The following is a 19,551-nucleotide window of genomic DNA, read 5'->3' as shown; positions in this document are numbered from 1 at the left end:
GCTTTTGTTTTTGTAACTCCATTCCATCTAATAAATGGACTAATTCAGATATTTATTGTTCGCAGAGGTATGGAGTAAGGGTTAGGATTAATAAATTACAAATGTTGCATACTTTGGAACATCTGTTTTAAACTGTTCCAAGTATACATGGGCTAGAAGGGAAGGTAGGCCTTTACATCAGCATATTATTTTGGAAGCTGGCGTTTTATTGTATATTTTTAAGGTGGCAGTTTGAAACCTTGCTGCCTAATGAAATTAAAATGTTTCACTGAGGGTGTTTAATTGCCACATTGTTTCAGCTTCAGATGCCTCATGAAAAAAGCAAATGTCCCAGCTTGTGATAGCTATAAGGAGTGGGATGGGGGGGGGGGGGGGGGGGGGGGGGGGGGGGGCAGTCACCAACGTTGATCTGCTTGCAAAATACCATCCCAAGATAATGTTGATGTGGCAGGCAACCCACTGCCACACCTCCAAACCCTATGTCAGTCCTGCTTGCCAAAGGTGGTCTGCCATCTGCTTGCTTCCCACATATGGGTCGAAGCCAGTGAGTTTCCCTGCCCTTGAAAAATTAGAGTTTACCTGATATAGCGTGCACACCTTTCCCCTTCTCCCACTCCAGAGGTGAGAGTGACTGCCTTTGATATCCAAGGCAACACTTGACTGAGTATGGCATCAAGGAACCTTATCAAAACTGGAGTCAGTGGAAATCAAGGGGAAAAACTCTCCACTGGTTGGAGTAATACCTGACACAAATAAAGGTGGGTGTGGTTGTTGGAGGTCAGTCATGTCGGCTCCAGGACATCACTGCAGGAGTTCCTCAGGTTAGTGACCTAGCCCAACCATCTTTGCTTGCTTCATCAATGACCCCAACGTTCAGTACCATTCAGATACTGAAGCAGTCCATATCCAAATGCAGCAAGACCTGGACAATATCTAGGCTTGGGCTGACAAGTAGCAAGGAACATTCACGCCACACAAGTGCCAGGCAATTGCCATCTGCAACAAGAGGGAATATAACCATCGCTCCTTGACATTCAATAGCATCATCATGGAATCCCCCATTATCAACATCCTGGGGGTTACCATTGACCAGAAACTGAACTGGACTAGCCATATAAATATTGTGGCTACAAGACAGGTCAACTTACAAGGCACAGGCCAGGAGTGTGATGGAATATTCTCCACTTGTCTGGATGTGTGCAACTCGAACAACACTCCAGGCTTGACACCATGTAGAACAAAGCATCCACCTGATTTCTACCCCTTCCACAAACTTTCACTCCCTCCACCACTGCACAGTGGCAGCATTACGTACCATTTACAAGATGCACTGCAGGAACTCACCCAAGGCTCCTTAGCAGCTTCCAAACCTGCAGACACCAGCATCTAGAAGGACAGGGCAGCAGATGCATTGGAATTCCACCACCTGGAGGTTCCCCTCTTAGCCACTCACCATCTTGTCTTCAAAATATATCCCCGTTCCTTTTATTGTCACTGGGTCAAAATCCTGGAACTCATTCTTCCCACCCCCACAGCACTCCAAATGTAACTCCCCCATGTGGACTGTAGTGGTTCAAGAAGGAAGCTCATCACCAACTTCAAGGGCAATTAGGGCTGGGCAGTAAATGCTGGCCTAGGCATTGCAGCCCATATCTATTCAATGATTCAAAAGTGACGCACTACCTTCCCAGTCCTAGGAACCCAGGTGCAGGATTGGGAACAACCAAGGTTTGGGATCCTCTGATGTTGGAAGTCCAACTAGCTCACGGTGTTAAGTTCTTATGCAGATTTGTTTGTAGTTTTGATCAGCCCTACAACTGCAATGTCACTTGTGGAATGGATGATGTTTTGAAAATGTTCATCCTGCCCAGTGACTGTTGTTTACCTACCTGATTTTGCATATTCTGGGTAAGCAGTGGGAAGTGATGTGCAAGGAAGATCAAGAGATTGGATGTGAAAACGGCATAATCTGTATTCTGTGTGGTGCAGATACTTCAACATTGCTGTTAGACAGCAATGTTGAAGATTTTGGTCCATTGATAATATAGGATTAGCAATGCATGTGCAAGTTGGAATGGAGTGTGTGAAACCTGGATGTGAAAAACCATGAAAGTTGGAACTTTGAATATAAATAAATACAGAAGCTTCAGAGAATCTGGAAAGAATAAGATGCCATAAACCGGGCAGGAGCCAAATCTTGTTATTGGGTGGTGGAAAAGATGAGTGAGAGAGAACCTGGAATGTAAGATGACTATTTGAAGTGGACAAGAAAGATGGCAATCCTGTTACTGGAGAGGGCTTGTTGAATATAACATTTTACCATAGGATGACCATATTTGTAAGCAAATGGAGGAACTGGGCTCTGGAATGTGGGCAGTTGGGCTGTGTGGTAGGTCTGAACGAGCAAGTTGCAAGGCCCCAAATGCAGCCATGAGATGTGTTGGGGTTTACAACTGCAAAAGTGCCCTTGCTGTGATGGAGGAAGGCGAGCGAGGGAGAGAAGGTTATTAAATAAAACAAGTGAAGGTTCTTCAGTCTGAAAGCATAGCCATTTTTTTTATTTGTTCATGGGATATAGGCATTGCTGCCAAGGCCAACATTTATTGCACATCCCTAATTACCCTTGAAGATGGAGGCGAACCGCTGTTTTGAACCATTACCGTCTATATGGTGTAGGTTCTTCCACATTCTGTTATGCAGGGGGTTTCCAGGATTTTGACTCTGTGATGATGAAGGAATGGTAGTATATGTCCACACAAGGATGACCAGTGTCTTGGAGAGGAATGTACTGGTGGTGTTCTCAGATGCCTGGTGCTCTTGTGAGAGGGGCTTGGAAGGTGCTGCCAAATGCACCTTGTAGCTGGTTCACACTGCTGTCATGGTGCACAATAGTGAAGGGAGTGAATGTTTAAGGTGGTGGATGGGGTGCCAATCAAGCAGGCTGCATTGCGCTGTGTGGTGTTGAGTTTCTTTGTGTTGTTCAGGCAAGCAGGAACGAGTCCATCTCCTAACTTGTGCATTGCAGGTGGTGAAGACTTGATGCAAGTTTGTCACCACAGAATTCTCAGCTGGTTACCGTTATTCTGTCTCTTACCAAGATTTGGACGGGGTAAAAGCAAATGTATGAAATACACGAGAAGGGCAGAGATGAGAACAGGAAACTGGGTAAAAAGTAGGCAATTGCCCTGCCAAATTGCAGGTGGCCTCATTTGGAGGAATGATAATTCTGAAAAGATGGAGATATGTACATGTGTGCCCATTACTAAGTTTAAGTCTTCTCTAGTCCCAAGCTGTGTTGCCTTCTTTCTTCCATCACTGTAATTCTTCAGTTACAATTTGTATGCTATTATGTTGAAACTTGATAAAAACAATAGTTTCCAGTGCCATGTGCCCTTCCAAATGACAGACCATTTTGACACTGATCATTACAATCACCATCAATTTGAGACCTTAAACACATTCAGCCTGCTGCAGATGCAGCGCTTCAGTACATCAAAACAGGAATAGGCCATTCAGCTCCTCAAACTTGTTGCGGCATTCAGTCTTTTGGGGAAATTTCCAGATTTCCGCTCCCCTTTGTGAAAAGGGTTCTTCCCAATTTCACTCCTAATTGGCATGGCTCTAATTTTAAGGTCATGTCTCCCTTGTCCTGTATTCTCCAACATGAAATTGTACCTCTGTATTGTATCTTATCTACCTTAAATAGTTTGAAACAATTTATATCCCCCCCACAGTCTTCAAAACTCGTGCAATCTGTCCTCCTAGTTTAATCCTTTCAGCCATGGTATAATTCTGCTGAATCTACTTGTACATTGTATCCCCTCAAAGCCAATATTTGGAGGTGCTGAGCCTAAAATTGAATGTGGATAGATTTTGATCAAGCCCCTGCACAAACAAAGCACAACTTCCCCCTTTGCACTCCAGCTACCTTGAAATAAAGGTCAACATCCCAATAAATCTTTACTTTTTGTATTAATACACCACTTTTTTAGTAAATAGTTGTGTAGTCTTAAATCTCATATCTTCTCTATAGTTCTAATTGGATGGAAATTCTAGACTCCAGATTTTGAGTTTAATTCGTCTCTGCTTTTGGGACATGCCATTTGGGGGGCAGGATTGTTTCAGGTAGAAGCAGAATTCAGCACAAAGCAAAGCCATGGTGGCCGATGCACTGGTCGAGCCATGTTATCCTCCGCTCGGAAGACTTGGGTGAAAATGTCCCACTCCACCTCAAATACTGATTGTTATTCAGCTCGAATTTCAGTTTCGCTCAGCACAACTACTGACTTGTGTGACCAAGGTATTGTTGGGCTCCTGATGTGGATCGGTTCAACCAAGAGGATGAGATCAGTAACTTTTATTTATTTGCTCAACACATTAACAAGGCAGTAGGTTCCAAAGATGTCATCTTAATCCAGGCAACTGTTAAAATTGTTGTTTGCTCCTGATTTCCTCCTCCCTTCTCCATGGAGGCATTTTTCACATACCCCTAGGTCTATGTGCTATCCCCATGACATTGTCAACCAACCAGTCACAGTAGTTCACTTAACTTAAACTTGCATGCTTCCAATTTCTTTCTCTCTCTGATTCTTCAGCAGTTCTTGGAAGATGCTGTTTAAAACAAACTAAAACAATTTCAGAATACACTGACTAACTGTCCACCATAATATCCAGACTTGATTTGATTGTGCTAAGTTCTCAAAAGCACAAAACCAAAATACTGAACAAAGCGCTTCACATTTAGCTATCTCCCCTGCACGCTATTTTCTCAAAAGTATTTTGCCACTGCTGATGCAGGGGCTGGTAAGTACAAAGATCTATTGTTTTGTCCATCCATCTCCGTTGTCATGCTGATGTTTGTATGCACATTTTTCAATCTCTCAAATATAACCAGTTGAAATTACAAAACACATTGTTTGCACAAATAGCTACCCTTCAAAAATTACTGAAACACATGCCAAGAGACATGACTAAGACGTGACGGGAATAATAAATAAATGTAAATTTGTTATTTGTTACTGTTGGCAAACAATGAAAGAAGTCGGGGTTTGTTAAAAGGAATGGGTAAATAAAACTTCAGTGACTGGAGGATGTGTGCAAACAAATTTGAGCCTGAAAATCAAACGATCCCAAGAAAAGGGTGGCTCGTAAAAAAACAAAATACTGGAAATCTGCAGCAGGTCTGGCAGCAACTGTGGAGAGAAGAATTAACGTTTCATGTTAAAGAACTTCCTTCAGTATTTTGTTCAGTTTTCTAGCCTCTGCAGTATTTTACTTTTGTAAAAGAATGATTTTCCCTTCAAATTGCTTCATACATTTGAATAATTTTCCCTGCCATTTCTCTAGTAATCAGTCTGAAATACATTTGTTTCCCTCAATGGCACTATTAAACATAATAATAATAATCGCTTATTGTCACAAGTAGGCTTCAATTAAGTTACTGTGAAAAGCCCCTAGTCGCCACATTCCGGCGCCAGTTCGGGGAGGCTCGAATGGGAATTGAACCTGTGCTGCTGGACTTGTTCTGCATTGCAAGTCAGCTGTGTTAGCCCACTTGCTAAACCAGCCCTGTTATAGAGCCAGTTATAGAACTGGCTTCAGACTCAATTTAATTTTCCTGAGATTTGACCAGAATCGATCCAATTTTCTCAAAACTACTACAATTCTTATTTATATAGAGCCTTTAAAATAAAACATCCCAAGTTATTTTACAGCAATGTTAAAAGAGCAATGGTACTGAGCTCCATGAAGGATTATCAGGGCAGGTAGCAAAAAGCTTGGTCAAAGATGTAAGCTTTATAGCATATTGCATTTATATTTATGGATTAAGATTATGTAGAATGCATTCCTGCTCGGGATGAGAATTCACATTATAATTCAGTATATATGCACCTTCATGTGTTTTTCTGTGTATGAGCAAGTGAGAGTAGATGGAACATTTTTTGATCAGCCTTTAATATAGGAGAGTCTTTATGTAGTTAATTAGTTTGTTCTGCAATATTATCAATTTGCAATCCAGTCTACTGTAAATATCTACTGTAACAGCAGACTGAATTAAATTATTGTTTAGTATTATACTAGGCCAATTACAGAACCTTTTATTTGGAGCGCATGGATTGCCATAACAAAGGAGAACTAACACATTTATTGGGTTGTGGCTTTTATTTTAAAGGAGCTGGCAGCTTTCTTGTAAACATACCAGCATTATGAACGAGAAATAATGTTTGCTCAACCTCATTTCACATTGTAACTAAATTGTTCAAGTGCCTTGAAGGAACTTCAACAATCTTAAGATGCAACAGCCCTTGCTTAACCAAGTAGTATAGCCAAAGCAGCAATATCAGACTAGAGCTAATAAATACACCTTACAGGAGAGCTCAATGGAAGCCTACTCAAGGGATTTAACATGTTCGCTGCTAAAGTTGATGTGAGTGCAAATGCTGATAGACCATTGGGAGTCCACAATACAGCCTACAACAGCCACACTGACTGCATACAATGGGTCATCCCATTAAAATGCAGCGGTGGCAAGTCTGCGCAGAAACCACAAGTATTCTACCTGGTGGATCAGCAATAGCAGGATTACTGGCATGTACAGAACTCAGTCTATACACAAGATTGCCAATATGGCAATTGCAGCAGAAGAGGCCAAAACTAATCGTGTTGAGTCAGCCCATAACCTACCACATACACCCATGCAGATTAAGCACTATAGAAAATTTCAGAAGTGATGCTGTACGGCACCTCAGAAGATGCAATCGATCTTCATAGATGAGCATATTGCCTTTGCAGAGGTTTATGAATGAGTTGGATGAAATAGAGAGAAATGGCCGTTTCCACTATGCGTCACAGCAACTGGTGCAGCTCCATCATGTTGGGGACCAAGGGCAATGTGTCCAAGTTTGCAGATGACACTAAGATGAGTGGTAAAGCGAAAAGTGCAGAGGATACTGGAAGTCTGCAGAGGGATTTGGATAGGTTAAGTGAATGGGCTCGGGTCTGGCAGATGGAATACAATGTTGACAAATGTGAGGTTATCCATTTTGGTAGGAATAACAGCAAACGGGATTATTATTTAAACGATAAAATATTAAAGCATGCCGCTGTTCAGAGAGACTTGGGTGTGCTAGTGCATGAGTCACAGAAAGTTGGTTTACAAGTGCAACAGGTGATTAAGAAGGCAAATGGAATTTTGTCCTTCATTGCTAGAGGGATGGAGTTTAAGACTAGGGAGGTTATGTTGCAATTGTATAAGGTGTTAGTGCGGCCACACCTGGAGTATTGTGTTCAGTTTTGGTCTCCTTACTTGAGAAAGGACGTACTGGCGCTGGAGGGTGTGCAGAGGAGATTCACTAGGTTAATCCCAGAGCTGAAGGGGTTGGATTATGAGGAGAGGTTGAGTAGACTGGGACTCTACTCATTGGGATTTAGAAGGATGAGGGGGGATCTTATAGAAACATTTAAAATTATGAAGGGAATAGATAGGATAGATGCGGGCAGGTTGTTTCCACTGGCGGGTGACAGCAGAACTAGGGGGCATAGCCTCAAAATAAGGGGAAGTAGATTTAGGACTGAGTTTAGGAGGAACTTCTTCACCCAAACGGTTGTGAATCTATGGAATTCCTTGCCCAGTGAAGCAGTTGAGGCTCCTTCATTGCATGTTTTTAAGGTAAAGATAGATAGTTTTTTGAAGAATAAAGGGATTAAGGGTTATGGTGTTCGGGCCGGAAAGTGGAGCTGAGTCCACAAAAGATCAGCCATGATCTAATTGAATGGCGGAGCAGGCTCGAGGGGCCAGATGGCCTACTCCTGCTCCTAGTTCTTATGTTCTTATGTGCATAGCGAAAAAAGATGGTGCAATCCGGGTGTGCTTGGACCAAGACCTGTAAATCTCACTCTGCCATATAAGATCCCAAGATTAGAAGAATTGATATCCAAATTCACAGAAGCAAAATGTTTCTACAAATTGGATGTCAAACACAGGTGTTGGTCAGTTCATTTAGCAGAGGGATCTCAAGATGACCAAATTCAGGACACCTTTCAGAAGATGCTGCTTCAAGAGATTACCTTTTGGTTTATCCATTAGTCAGGATCTGCTCTTAACAGCATATGGCCAGGATTACAGAAAGTAACCCTGACTATATATGCATTCCCAATTGACTGCAATTATGGGCAAAACCAAAGAAGAGCATGATCGAAAGTTACACTCTCTAATGGCAGTGGCTCATCATGGCAGGCTCACCTTCAACAGCAAGAAATGCTAGGTGACTGTAGGTCAGATTATTTTCTTTGGCTGCATATTTATTCAAGTTCCAGGATCCCACTTGACCCCAGAATAGAGAGGACTGGCAGAAATGCATTGGACTATTCAACTTCTTCTTGCTATACCTACCTACTTTGCCAATAAAACATCACTTCGAGATCTGTGAAGGAAGATGTTCCATATATATGACAAGAGCTATCAAAATGTGTTTGTGTCAGTTAAAAGGACATTGCTAGAAGAGACGTTGCCATGACACGAGAAACAAGGCAAGTCTTGGAGGTTGATATGATCGACATATCTCAATAAAGGTTCAGAGCATGCGTTATGCAAGGCTTTTTAAAAAATGAATTGCCTTTGGCTCAAGTCTATTCCAAATGCAATCTAATTATTAAAACATAGGAGTGCAAGACACTTGCTCTGGCACTCAGCATCACAAAATTCCACACGTTCCCTATTTGGCAAATGATTCATTGTGAAGCTGATAAATCATTAGAAATGAGTTGGCACAAGCCACTGACAAGTGCATCAGTCAGACTGTAGGGTGCAGGGATAAGACTTCAAAGTCTGTTACAAACTAGGTAGCAAAATCGTTACTTCGAACAAATTTGTAAATTTGGGAGGAATCTGGATGTTTTGCTAGACCTACTGGTAGACAGTGTACAGATCAAAATAGAAGATATATCCTCTGAGTTTTGGTCAACACCTGGTGCACCCAGGTTCAGAAGGGTAGAGTGCATGATCTACAAGGCAATCTGGATATTTATTCTAGCAAGTTGATGTGATACGATGAGTTGTCAGACATCTGGAGATGGACTAGGTATTTTAAACGATGTGATCAGATGCTTTTACCGGAAGCTCTTTGCCAGAACATGTCACAACAGGGTGGGTATGTTGATGCAGTGGCTAGCACTGCTGCCGCACGCCACTGAGGACCCAGATTCGATCCCATCCGTGGTCACTGTCCATGTGGAGTTTGCACTTTCTCCCTGTGTCTGCGTGGGTCTCGCCCCAGAACCCACACATGTGCAGGGTAGGTGGATTGGCCACGCTAAATAGCCCCTTAATTCAAAAATATAGTTACACCAGGAACATATGGGCAAGGGAAATTATGTATTGGTCAGGGTCTAACAAATGATATCAAAACGGTAGTGAGGATGTGCAAAACATGCCAGTCTGACAACAACAAAGAACCGCTAGAATCAATTAAATTGCAATAAATTTATTCGTTCTGATCTGAGCTTGGGGGTCTGAACTTCAAACCCTCTTCTGAGATGCCCCAAAGCCAGACTGTCTCCTTGAGAGATTTAATAAGACTCCCATTGCTTAACTTTCAACATCTCGCCCCATGGCTGCACAAACAAAGCAGGCGGGATTTACTGACCAACCTACCTGCGGGTTTTTCTGCTCCCTCCATTTCTCGTTGCTGGGAGACATGTGCGCCACCGGTGTGACCGGAATATCCCGCCAGCGTGAACAGCTGGTTAAGTCCATCCAACATGTACCTCCCTGTGATCTGCCCTTATCCAGGCCTGTGTGTCAGCCCCTTGGAACAGGCATTCTCTCATTTAGTTTCAAAAATTACAGTTCCCAACTAAAAATAATCTTGTGTGCTTTGGAACCAGAGAAACCTGGGCCTTTTTATGTTGAATCATTCTGTTGGCTCTAGGTAGGGCTAACAATTAATCCTATCACCACAGCTCGCTATATTTAAAACATTCCCTTATGCTGCTGTAGCTTGTTTGTAACTCACCTTAAATCTGATTTCTGCTGACTGACTTGCTACTGGAAACAATTCTCCTTGATCATTCTTACCAAAACTATTCCTAATTTTGAACCCCTTTTTATTAAATCTCCTTCAAATCTTCACTGGTCTAAAGTGAAGAACCCCCAGCTTCTCCGGTTTCCATATAACTCCAGACCCTTATCACTGGTATCATTCTAGTAAGCCCTCTCCAAGGTTATGATGCTTCCTAACATGTGTTGCCCCAAATTGAACACTGTGCTCAGCTGAGGCCGAACTAGTGTTTGGTAAAGGTTTAGCGGAGCTTGAATAGGTTTGTAGTCTCCCTGTTGGTTGTTTAGAGAAGGTTCACTCGACTTATTCCTGGGATGAGGGGCTTATGAGGAAAGGTTGAACAAGTTGTCCCTTTACCCATTGAAGTTTTGAACAATGAAAGGTTCTCTTATTGAAACATAAAATCCTGAGGAGACTTGATGGGATAGATGGTTCCAGGTGGTGGTGAACTAGAGTTAGGAGGCACGGTATAAAAATACGAGGTCTCCCTTTTAAGACGGAGATGAAGACAATCTTTTTCTGAGGGTCGTCAGTCTGTGGAGTTCTCCTCCGAAAGTTGTAGTCACCGGACCACTGGATTTATTCAAGGCTGAATTAGAGGGGGCACTTAAGTGAATTTAAGACTGCAGTCATGATTGTATTGAATGGTTAAGCAGGCTCAAAGAACCAATTAGCTTACTCCTGCTCTTAAGAATTAAAGCCAAGAATTATGCTGTTTTAACAGCCTTCTTTATGAACTTGCCCTGCAACCTTCAAAGATTTGTATGCATACACACCAGATCTCTACTCTTGAACTCCCTCAACAATTCTGCCATTTAGTTTCTATTGCTTTGTATTCTTAATATGGAAAGGTATCACTTCACATTTCTGTTACGTTTCTTCGGCCATGGGCCCATTTCAATGTCCTCATTGTGTATGTTTCTGAATTTTAGATCCTCTGCGAACATTGAAATTATGCCCCAAAAATCCAAGTCTTTGATCTATATTGAAGAGAAGTGATCCTAAGGCTGACCCCTTTTAGAGCTGCCTGTTCCTCAACAATTTTGTATTCATGCTGCATAGCCCCTTTAATCCCATAAACATCACGTATGCTAAAAAGTCTAATGTGTTAGTTCCTCAAATGAAGTCCATATACACAGCCCTATACGGCCTCCTCTGATGCTCCATCGAAGAATTTGATAAAGTTCTGTTTGTTTTGCAAGTTATGAATAATGACTCATCTATATGTTGCATGCACCTTGCCCCAGAACTACATCAAGGTAGACTTTTTAAAATTGTTTTTAAAATTTTGCCCAATTAATTTTTTCCATTTAAGGGGCAATTTAGCGCGGCCAATCCACCTACCCTGCACATCTTTGGGTTGTGGGGGCGAAACCTACACAAACACGGGGAGAATATTCAAACTCCACACGGACAGTGACCCAGAGCCGGGATCAAACCTGTGACTTCGGTGCTGTGAGGCAGCAGTGCTAACCACTGTGCCGCCGTGCTGCCCCGTGGTAGACTTGAACTTGCCCTAAAAAGCATTGAAGAACTAGCTTGTCCATTCATTGTGCATGTGTAAACAGCTACAGTGCAACTCCTCTATAGTCCTCTACAGTGCAACTCCACCATCTGCTTTCCCTTGATACTGCACCCTCTTTGAAGAAGCTAATAAACTGGAGGCAAACTTGGGGAAATAAAGTGAAAAATTGCTCTCTGGCCCTGGAAGGTTATGAGGTGAGTTCACAGTGGTCCACCCTCCTGTGTGTAGACATTTGCCACCGTGACCTTATCTGAACCCGTTTGATTGACCATTTGCAATAAATCTGCACTCCCTGCAGGAGTTGGTATCTTACTTCAGTGTCTCTAGGTTCCCTGTCCCCGTGGACTGACTTCATGAGTACATTTAATGTGAAGACTCCAGAATCACTAAGATTGGACTTCTATTTTGGAATCCGCTTCTTTGTAGGTAAACATTTTCTTCCGTTGGCGTATTTGCAGGGCAGAGTGAAAACTGAGGTGAAATACAATCCAATATGTCCCTGAGATAGGTAGGTCACTTCATACAAATAATAACAATATCTTGTAACTCTTGTCCATTGTGCTGGTGCTGACTTTTACAAAAAGCTTTCCAGTTCATTCCAATCCCACCCCATACCACCTGAGCTTGTTCCCTGTAACCCAGCAATCCTGACCTTCAATTATTTATTCAATTTCCTTTCAGTTACTGTCGAATCGCTTTCCTCCACCTTTTTGAGAGAATGCGTTCCAAATCATGACTTGCTGTTTGATAAAATGTCTAATTTTTCCTCTGGTTCTTTTGCCAATTACCTTTAATCTGTGCCCTCTAGTTACTGAGCCTCCTGCCAGTGTCAAACATCTCTAAATCAATTTTTATCAAAAGCCTTTATAATTTTGAGCACACATTGAGCCTCCCCTTCAGCATCTCTGCCCCAAGAACAATAACTATAATAGTGTCTCAAATCAAGCTGTCCAAAATTTTTAGAATGTATAATGCATCAATTTTAATGGAGTAAAGTATAAAACAAACTTAGCTGGACAACTCGGCTAGCATTGGCCCAGTGTGTCGCCCGACTAGTTAATAATAATCACTTATTGTCACAAGTAGGCTTCAATGAAGTTATTATGAAAAGCCCCTAGTCACCACATTCCGCCGCCTGTTCCAGGAGGTCGGTACGGGAAATGAACCCACACTGCTGGTCTTGTTCTGCATTACAAGCCAGCTGTTTAGCCCATTGTGCTAAACCAGCCCTTTTGCTGCTGCTTGGCGTGCCAGTCTATTCCCGAGTGACCCTTAACCCCAGTTGACACAAAGCACCCGATCTGAAATCCAGGATGGCCTCAGTCCTGAGGTTAAGACGCGGTATCTGTAGCAGAATCTGCTGAATGAAATGCAACCGCTTTTGATTTTATTACTGTGATCACTTAGATGAGCTAATTTGTGCTATAGTTTCTAACTTTTCTTTTAAACCTACAGGGATGAAATGTGAAGCTTCATCTGTGTGCTCAGAACCTGATGTTAATGTGGAGTGCATATCTCCAGTTCTAAATGCTTTGAAAATGACAGCATTGCAGCTTGTTTTGGACTTAAAAAAACACACGCACACATTTAATGACTGGTGTGGAACAGTGTTCTTTTAATGATTCAACAAACCTAGCCTGGGAAGAAGCTGCCATAAAGGGTTTTAAAACTAAAATAATAAATGCAGAGTTGGAAGAAGTTTTACGTGGCTTGGTTTCATTTTTAACTGGCAAGAGTGAAGCTGCAGCAAGAAGTACCAGCAGATGTGTGGTGTGGCTAGTTTCCCCCTCCTCTTCCCCCCCCCCCCCCCCCCCCCCATCCCTCATCTTGAATTGATAGGTGTCCAAAATCCTGCACCATTACAACTTAAACTTTGTGCACCCATGACATAACATATGCAAGACCTTTCTGTATGCAGGTGTAACTAAGCACTAAACATTGAAGATTGCAGTGTGCCTTGAGTTGCCATCAAGATCACCATGTTTCTCATCTTGTTCCTGGAATCAAACCTCCCAAGCACTACATGCTGAGGTGGCAAATGCACTGTTGATTGTAAACTTGGACAGATTTGAACATATTGATGCTTTCAAAATTAGTTTTAAGTTCTGTGCTGCTATTCGTTTTGTGTTGCTTCACAGTTGAATGTAGTAGAAATGATGTAACCCATGCTGTATGAGCTTATGACACACTATGGATCGCAGTTAAAATTTCCTCAATGTATGCATTATTGCTTTGCGAATAAATTTTAAAAGCAGATGAGTTGTTTAGTACATTTTTCTGACCTATGCTAAGCAGCAATATTGCAAAGGTGTAAAAAAAAAACTATATGATAGAATTGGCGACAACGATGATTTGCCTTACTCTAGTATTGCACATGAATGGGTGTGAAATCCTGAGAAATAGGAAAAAACCATGCCCATAATGTCCTTTGAGCCTGCTCTAACTATTCAGATCATGATATGGAGATGCATGCGTTGCACTGGGGTGAGCATAGTAAGAAGTCTTAAAACACCAGGTTACGTCCAACAGATTTGTTTCAAATCACTAGCTTTTAGTGCACTGTTCCTTCCTCGGGTTTGAGGACTGAGCAGTGCTCCGAAAGCTAGTGATTTGAAATAGACCTGTTGGACTTTAACCTGGTGTTGTAAAACTTTTTGCAGTATTCCGATCATGCTGATGTAATATTGGCCTCACTCCATTTCCCTACCCATCCCCCATAACTCTTGTATTCAAGGCTAAATTAATAACCCACTTCTCATAGCTCTCTGGTAGAGAATTATAAGCATTCACGACCCTCAGAAGAAATTTCTCACCTTTCTGTCATGGGTCGGGGGGGCGGTCACTGCATACAGATAGTAATACCTTTCGACTCTTTAGGTCCATTATGCCTGTGCCCACTTTTAGAAGTTTCTAGTTAGTTCATCCATGCCTTCGCCTCACCATCACCTTCCCCCACCCCCCAACTAACTCCTTTGCTTTTTCCCTGTAACCAAGCCGTGGTTAGCACTGCTGCCTCACAGCTCCAGGGTCCCGGGTTCAATTCTGGCCTTGGGTGACTGTGTGGAGTCTGCACGTTCTCCCCTTGTCTGCGTGGGTTTCCTCCGGGTGCTCCGGTTTCCTCCCACAGTCCAAAGATGTGCAGGTTAGGTGGATTGGGCATGCTAAATTGTCCCTTAGTGAAGTTTGAGATACGGCGATATGGTGGAGGTGTGGGCTTAAGTCGGGTGCTCTTTTCATGGGCTGGTCCAGACTCGATGGCTGAATGGCCTCCTGCACTGTAAATTCTATGATTCTATTCTGAGTGCTACTATTGATATACCATCACATGTTTAGGGAATGAATTCCAAATGGTCATAACTTACTGTTTAATACCATTTCTCATATTTCTTTTGCCTATTAATTTAAATCTGTGCCCTCTGGTTACTGACTCTACCTGTGTGCGCCTAATAGGTCAATGTGATGAATCTTTGGTGAAGAATAGCATGCTTTCCCCTTGTGTTATTTTGCTTCTCATTTCCAGCCCATTTCACTGGCTAGCAGCCATGTGAAAAAGTGAGCCAAATGTTTTAAGTGTCTCTTTAGACACAGCTGCTCCATACGTCCTCAGCAGTGCCTCCTTATGGCAATACAGAGAAACTGGATCCCTTGCAGCCCCAGGCTCGGGGAGTAAACCCTGACCAAAAAATCAGCAGTGAAGTCCAAAGGTAGTCTGATATCCAAATATATTTTTTCAGCAACTCCTCCAACCAAAGTGGTGCCAAACATATTGCTTTCCATTCCTTTGGACTCAACGGGGGAGGTTGTGAAGGAGACCTTGATACTTGGGTAGCTAAGAGTCTCCATAAATTTTTCCCAGCCTTGTGCCCTAGAGCAAAAACTCCAGTTTTGCTTCTGAGAATTTACAGTACTGGAGACGACAGTTCCAAGTGATAAACCCAACTTGATTGGCATAGAGAATGGCTGCTACGTCTGCTGTCAATGAGAGGGACCATCATGTCCAACTTTGTACTCGTTGCATTTCACTGTGTGGCATTCCCACACAGTGAAATAAAACATACTTGGAGACACCGTCTACAATACTGTGCTGTCAACACAGTTGTGTTGTCTACACTTTTGGTAGCAAAAGCAGTAAAATGCTGACTGTTTCCAGACTAGCATCACTGTGATGGGACCTGTCACTGAAGCAAAGTGAGTCACTCTCATTAATTATAAGAGTGATCTGAGCAAGAAAGCATACTTTATTATAGGTCGAGCAACTGGTAACAACTCTGGCGGAACATCCAGATGTCCGTTGACACAGGGAATGTCAAGGGTATGTATGAAGGGATCAAAAAGGCAACAGGCCCATCAGCAAAGAAAATGTTTCACTGAAAAGACGGCAGGAGAGGTCATCACTCATTGCAATAAACAATTGGAGAGATGTATGGAACACTATATTGCGTTGTACATTGGAGAGAACACCGACACTGAAGATGTTATAGAAAGCCTGCCAGTCATGGAACAGTTGGATATCAAACTCGCTATTGACGCTTGCCGTGAGCAGGGTGCTGATGATATTGCCTGAACTTGTCAAGCACAACAAACTAAAACTTCTGCAAAATCTGCACAAACGTCTCTGCCTCTGCTAGATGGGGCAGTGCCTCAGGATATGTGTGAAATAAAGATTGTGATCCTGTACAAGAACAAGGTTGACTAGTGCAACTATTGAGGCATCTCTCTGCTCAGTATCATGGGAAAGTGTTGTCCTAATACAACTACAGAACCTGGTTGAATGGTTGAATGTATCAGGTCTGTTCCTCCATTCAATAAGATCATAGCTAATTTAATTGTGACTTCAACTCCAGTTCCTCTCCCTATATCCTTCCATTGCCTCTCTTGTCCATCAAGAATCTAATTCTGCCTTATAAATATTTAATGACCCTGCCTCCACCACTCTCTGGTGGAAGAGTGTTCCAAAAACCCCTGACTCTCTCAGAGAAAAAAAATGATTCCCCTGATCTCCATCTTAAATGGGAGACCCATTATTTTGAAACTCTGTCCCCTGGTTCTGGTCTAACCCACATGGGGAAATACCCTTTCAGCATCCACCCTGCCAAGTCCTGCCAGGATCATGTCTGTTTCAGTAAGATCACACCTCATTCTTCTTAACTCTAATGGATACAGGTCCAACCTTGCTGTGGATCTGGAGTCACATATAAGCAGATTACCTTCCCTCAAGGACATTAGTGAACCAGATGGGTTTTTAGGACAATCAACAATGAAGAATCCTTTTGTAATGACCGAGGCCAGGCTTTTGAGATTGGCCAATTAGAATCTGAGTTCACTGGTTAGTGGCCCTTTCTCTGTATGTAACAGGCAGTATCCGATCCTCTGCACTCCCAGTGTAGACAGCAAGTGAATGTACCTGGTTGTACTGCTGTTGGTTTTGTTAATAACAGGAATTCTGGTGAAGGGACTTCTGCCTCCGTGAACTTATTACACCTTTCAACTCAGTCTTAAACATATTCAAAGACTCTCCTTCCACTGCCTTTTGAGGAAGATAGTTCCAAAGACTCACGACCCTGTGAGAGAAAAATAATTCCTCTCATTTTTGTCTTAAATGGAGGACCCCTTATTATTAAACAGTCGCCCCTCGTCCTCAATTCTCCGACAACAGGAAACGTCCTCTCAACTTCCACCGTCAATGCCCCTCTAGATATATGTCAATCAAGTCACCTCTTACTCTGCTGAACTCCAGTGGATACAAGCCTAGCCTCTCTGACCTTTACTCATAAGCCAGGTATTGGTATCGTAAACTTTCTCTCAACTGCTGCCAACAGATTTGCAGCCTTCCAATAAATAAGGAGACCAAAATTGTATACAGCACTCCAGATGTGGTCTCATCAAGGCCTTGTATACCTTAAGCATAACCTCCCTACTTTTGTAATCAATTCCACGCACAATAAATGATAATATGCTATTAGCTTTCCTAGTTATTTACTGTACCTGCATACTTGTCTTTTGTGATTCTTGCACTAGGGCACTCGGGTCTTTCTGCACTTCAGAGCTCTGCAATCTCTCACCTTTCCAGCCAAAATAGACAATTTTCAAACTTTCCTACATTATACTCCATTTACCAGGTCTTTTCCCACTCACTTAACCTATCCCTTTGTAGCCTCCTTATGTCCTCGTCACATCTATGTGTCATCAGAAAATTTAGCAACCATATCTTTGTGTACTTTATCCAAGTAATTCGGCACTGGTCCCTGTGACACGCCACTTACAACATCTTACCAACCAGAACATTTCTGCTTATCCTCTCTTTCCTGTTTGCCAGCCAATCTTCTACCCATACCAGTGTGTTATCTCTACACCATGAGTGTTTATTTTTCCACAATAACTTCTGGAAATCTAAATACAGTACATCCACCAGTTCTCCTTTATGTACAGCATATGTTACTTCTTCAAATAACTCCAATAAACTGGTTGAACATGATTTCCCTTTCCATGTTAGCTCTGCCTGATTACCTTGATTAGGAACATAGGAATTCGGAGCAGATGTAGGCAATTCAGCCATTCAAGCCTTCTCCACCATTCAATCAGATCATAGCTGAAATTGTCCTGGTCCCAAATCCACGTCCCCATCTGTTACCCATACGCAGAACAAGACCAGCAGTGTGGGTTCAATTTCCGTACCAGCCTCCTGAACAGGCACCAAAATGTGGCGACTAGGGGCTTTTCACAGTAACTTAATTGAAGCCTACTTGTGACAATAAGCGATTATTAATATTATTATTATCTCTTTAACCCATTTTGTATCAGAAATATGTCCATCTCCTTGAAACCATTTAATGACTCAGATTCCACCCCACTGGGGCAGCGAGTTCTACAAATTCACCATCCTCATCTCAGTTCTAAATATACAAGTTCCCTGCTATAACATTTCCCCATGCCAGATGGTAAGCCAACTGACCTGAAATGTCCTGCTTCCTGTCTCCCCTCCTTTTTGAATGAGCGACATTCACTATTTTCCAATCTAATTGAATCTTGCTGAATTTAGGGAATTTTGGAAAATTAAAACCCATGCATCAACTATCTGACTAGCCACTCCTTTTAAGACCCTAGGATATAGTCCATCAGGACCTGTCGGCCCACAGCTCCAATAATTTTCTCAGTACCACTTTCCTGGTGATTATTCCTCCCTCCTCCACCATCCCCATTCCCTTATTTAGAGCCATTTGTGAGATGTTATTTATGTCCTCTATGTTTTTTTTCTTATTCGTTTAGAGTACCCAATCATTTTTTTCCCCCAATTTAAGGGGCAATGTAGCATGGCCAATCCACCTACCCTGCACATCTTTGGGTTGTGGGAGTGAAACCCACGCAGACGTAGGGAGAATGTTCAAACTCCAAACAGACAGTGACCCGGAGCAGGGATCAAACCTGGGTCCTCAGTGCCGTAGGCAGCAGTGCTAACCATTGCGCCACCCTTTTATGACCTCTATGGTCCAAAATACTGGTTCAAATTTTAGAGATAGATTTATTGTCACATGTACCGAGATACAGTGAAAAGTATTGTTCTATGTACAGTCCAGGCAGATCATTCCGTACATGAAAAACAAAGGACATACGATAACTAGACAATGTAAATACATACACATAGACATTTGGGTGAAGCATACGGAGTATAGTGCAACTACAGTAGAGAAGATGCACAGAGAGATCAGTTCAGTCCAAAAGAGGCCCATTCAGCAGTCTGTTAACAGTGGGGAAGAAGCAGTGTTTGAATCTGTTAGTGTGTGTTCTCAGACTTTTGTATCTTCTGCCCGATGGAAGAAGTTGGAAGAGAGAATAACCAGGGTGAGACAGGTCTTTGATTATGCTGTCCGCTTTCCCAAGGTAGTGGGAGATGTAGACAGAGTCAATGGATGAGGGGCAGGTTCGCGTGATGGACTGGGCTGTGTTCAGGACTCTGAAGTTTCTTATGGT

The 19,551-nt window shown here is 42.5% G+C and overlaps 1 protein-coding gene across 3 annotated transcripts in view; it reads left to right on the top strand.

Annotated features, from left to right (window-relative positions):
• The window catches only part of pcmt (protein-L-isoaspartate (D-aspartate) O-methyltransferase), a 51,714-nt gene extending 37,875 nt beyond the window's left edge, over window positions 1-13,839 (top strand). For all 3 annotated transcript variants that reach the window (XM_038805056.1, XM_038805046.1, XM_038805064.1), the window contains one exon: window positions 13,039-13,839. The gene's annotated coding sequence lies outside the window, so the exon portion shown is untranslated. The remainder of the gene's footprint in view (window positions 1-13,038) is intronic.
• Window positions 13,840-19,551: the final 5,712 nt, after the last annotated feature.

The sequence above is a fragment of the Scyliorhinus canicula genome, chromosome 1 (genome assembly GCF_902713615.1).
Source record: "Scyliorhinus canicula chromosome 1, sScyCan1.1, whole genome shotgun sequence".
Taxonomy (NCBI): Eukaryota; Metazoa; Chordata; class Chondrichthyes; order Carcharhiniformes; family Scyliorhinidae; genus Scyliorhinus; species Scyliorhinus canicula.
The sequence above is the reverse complement of the archived record's forward strand: the minus strand, read 5'-3'. Positions and strand labels throughout refer to the sequence as shown.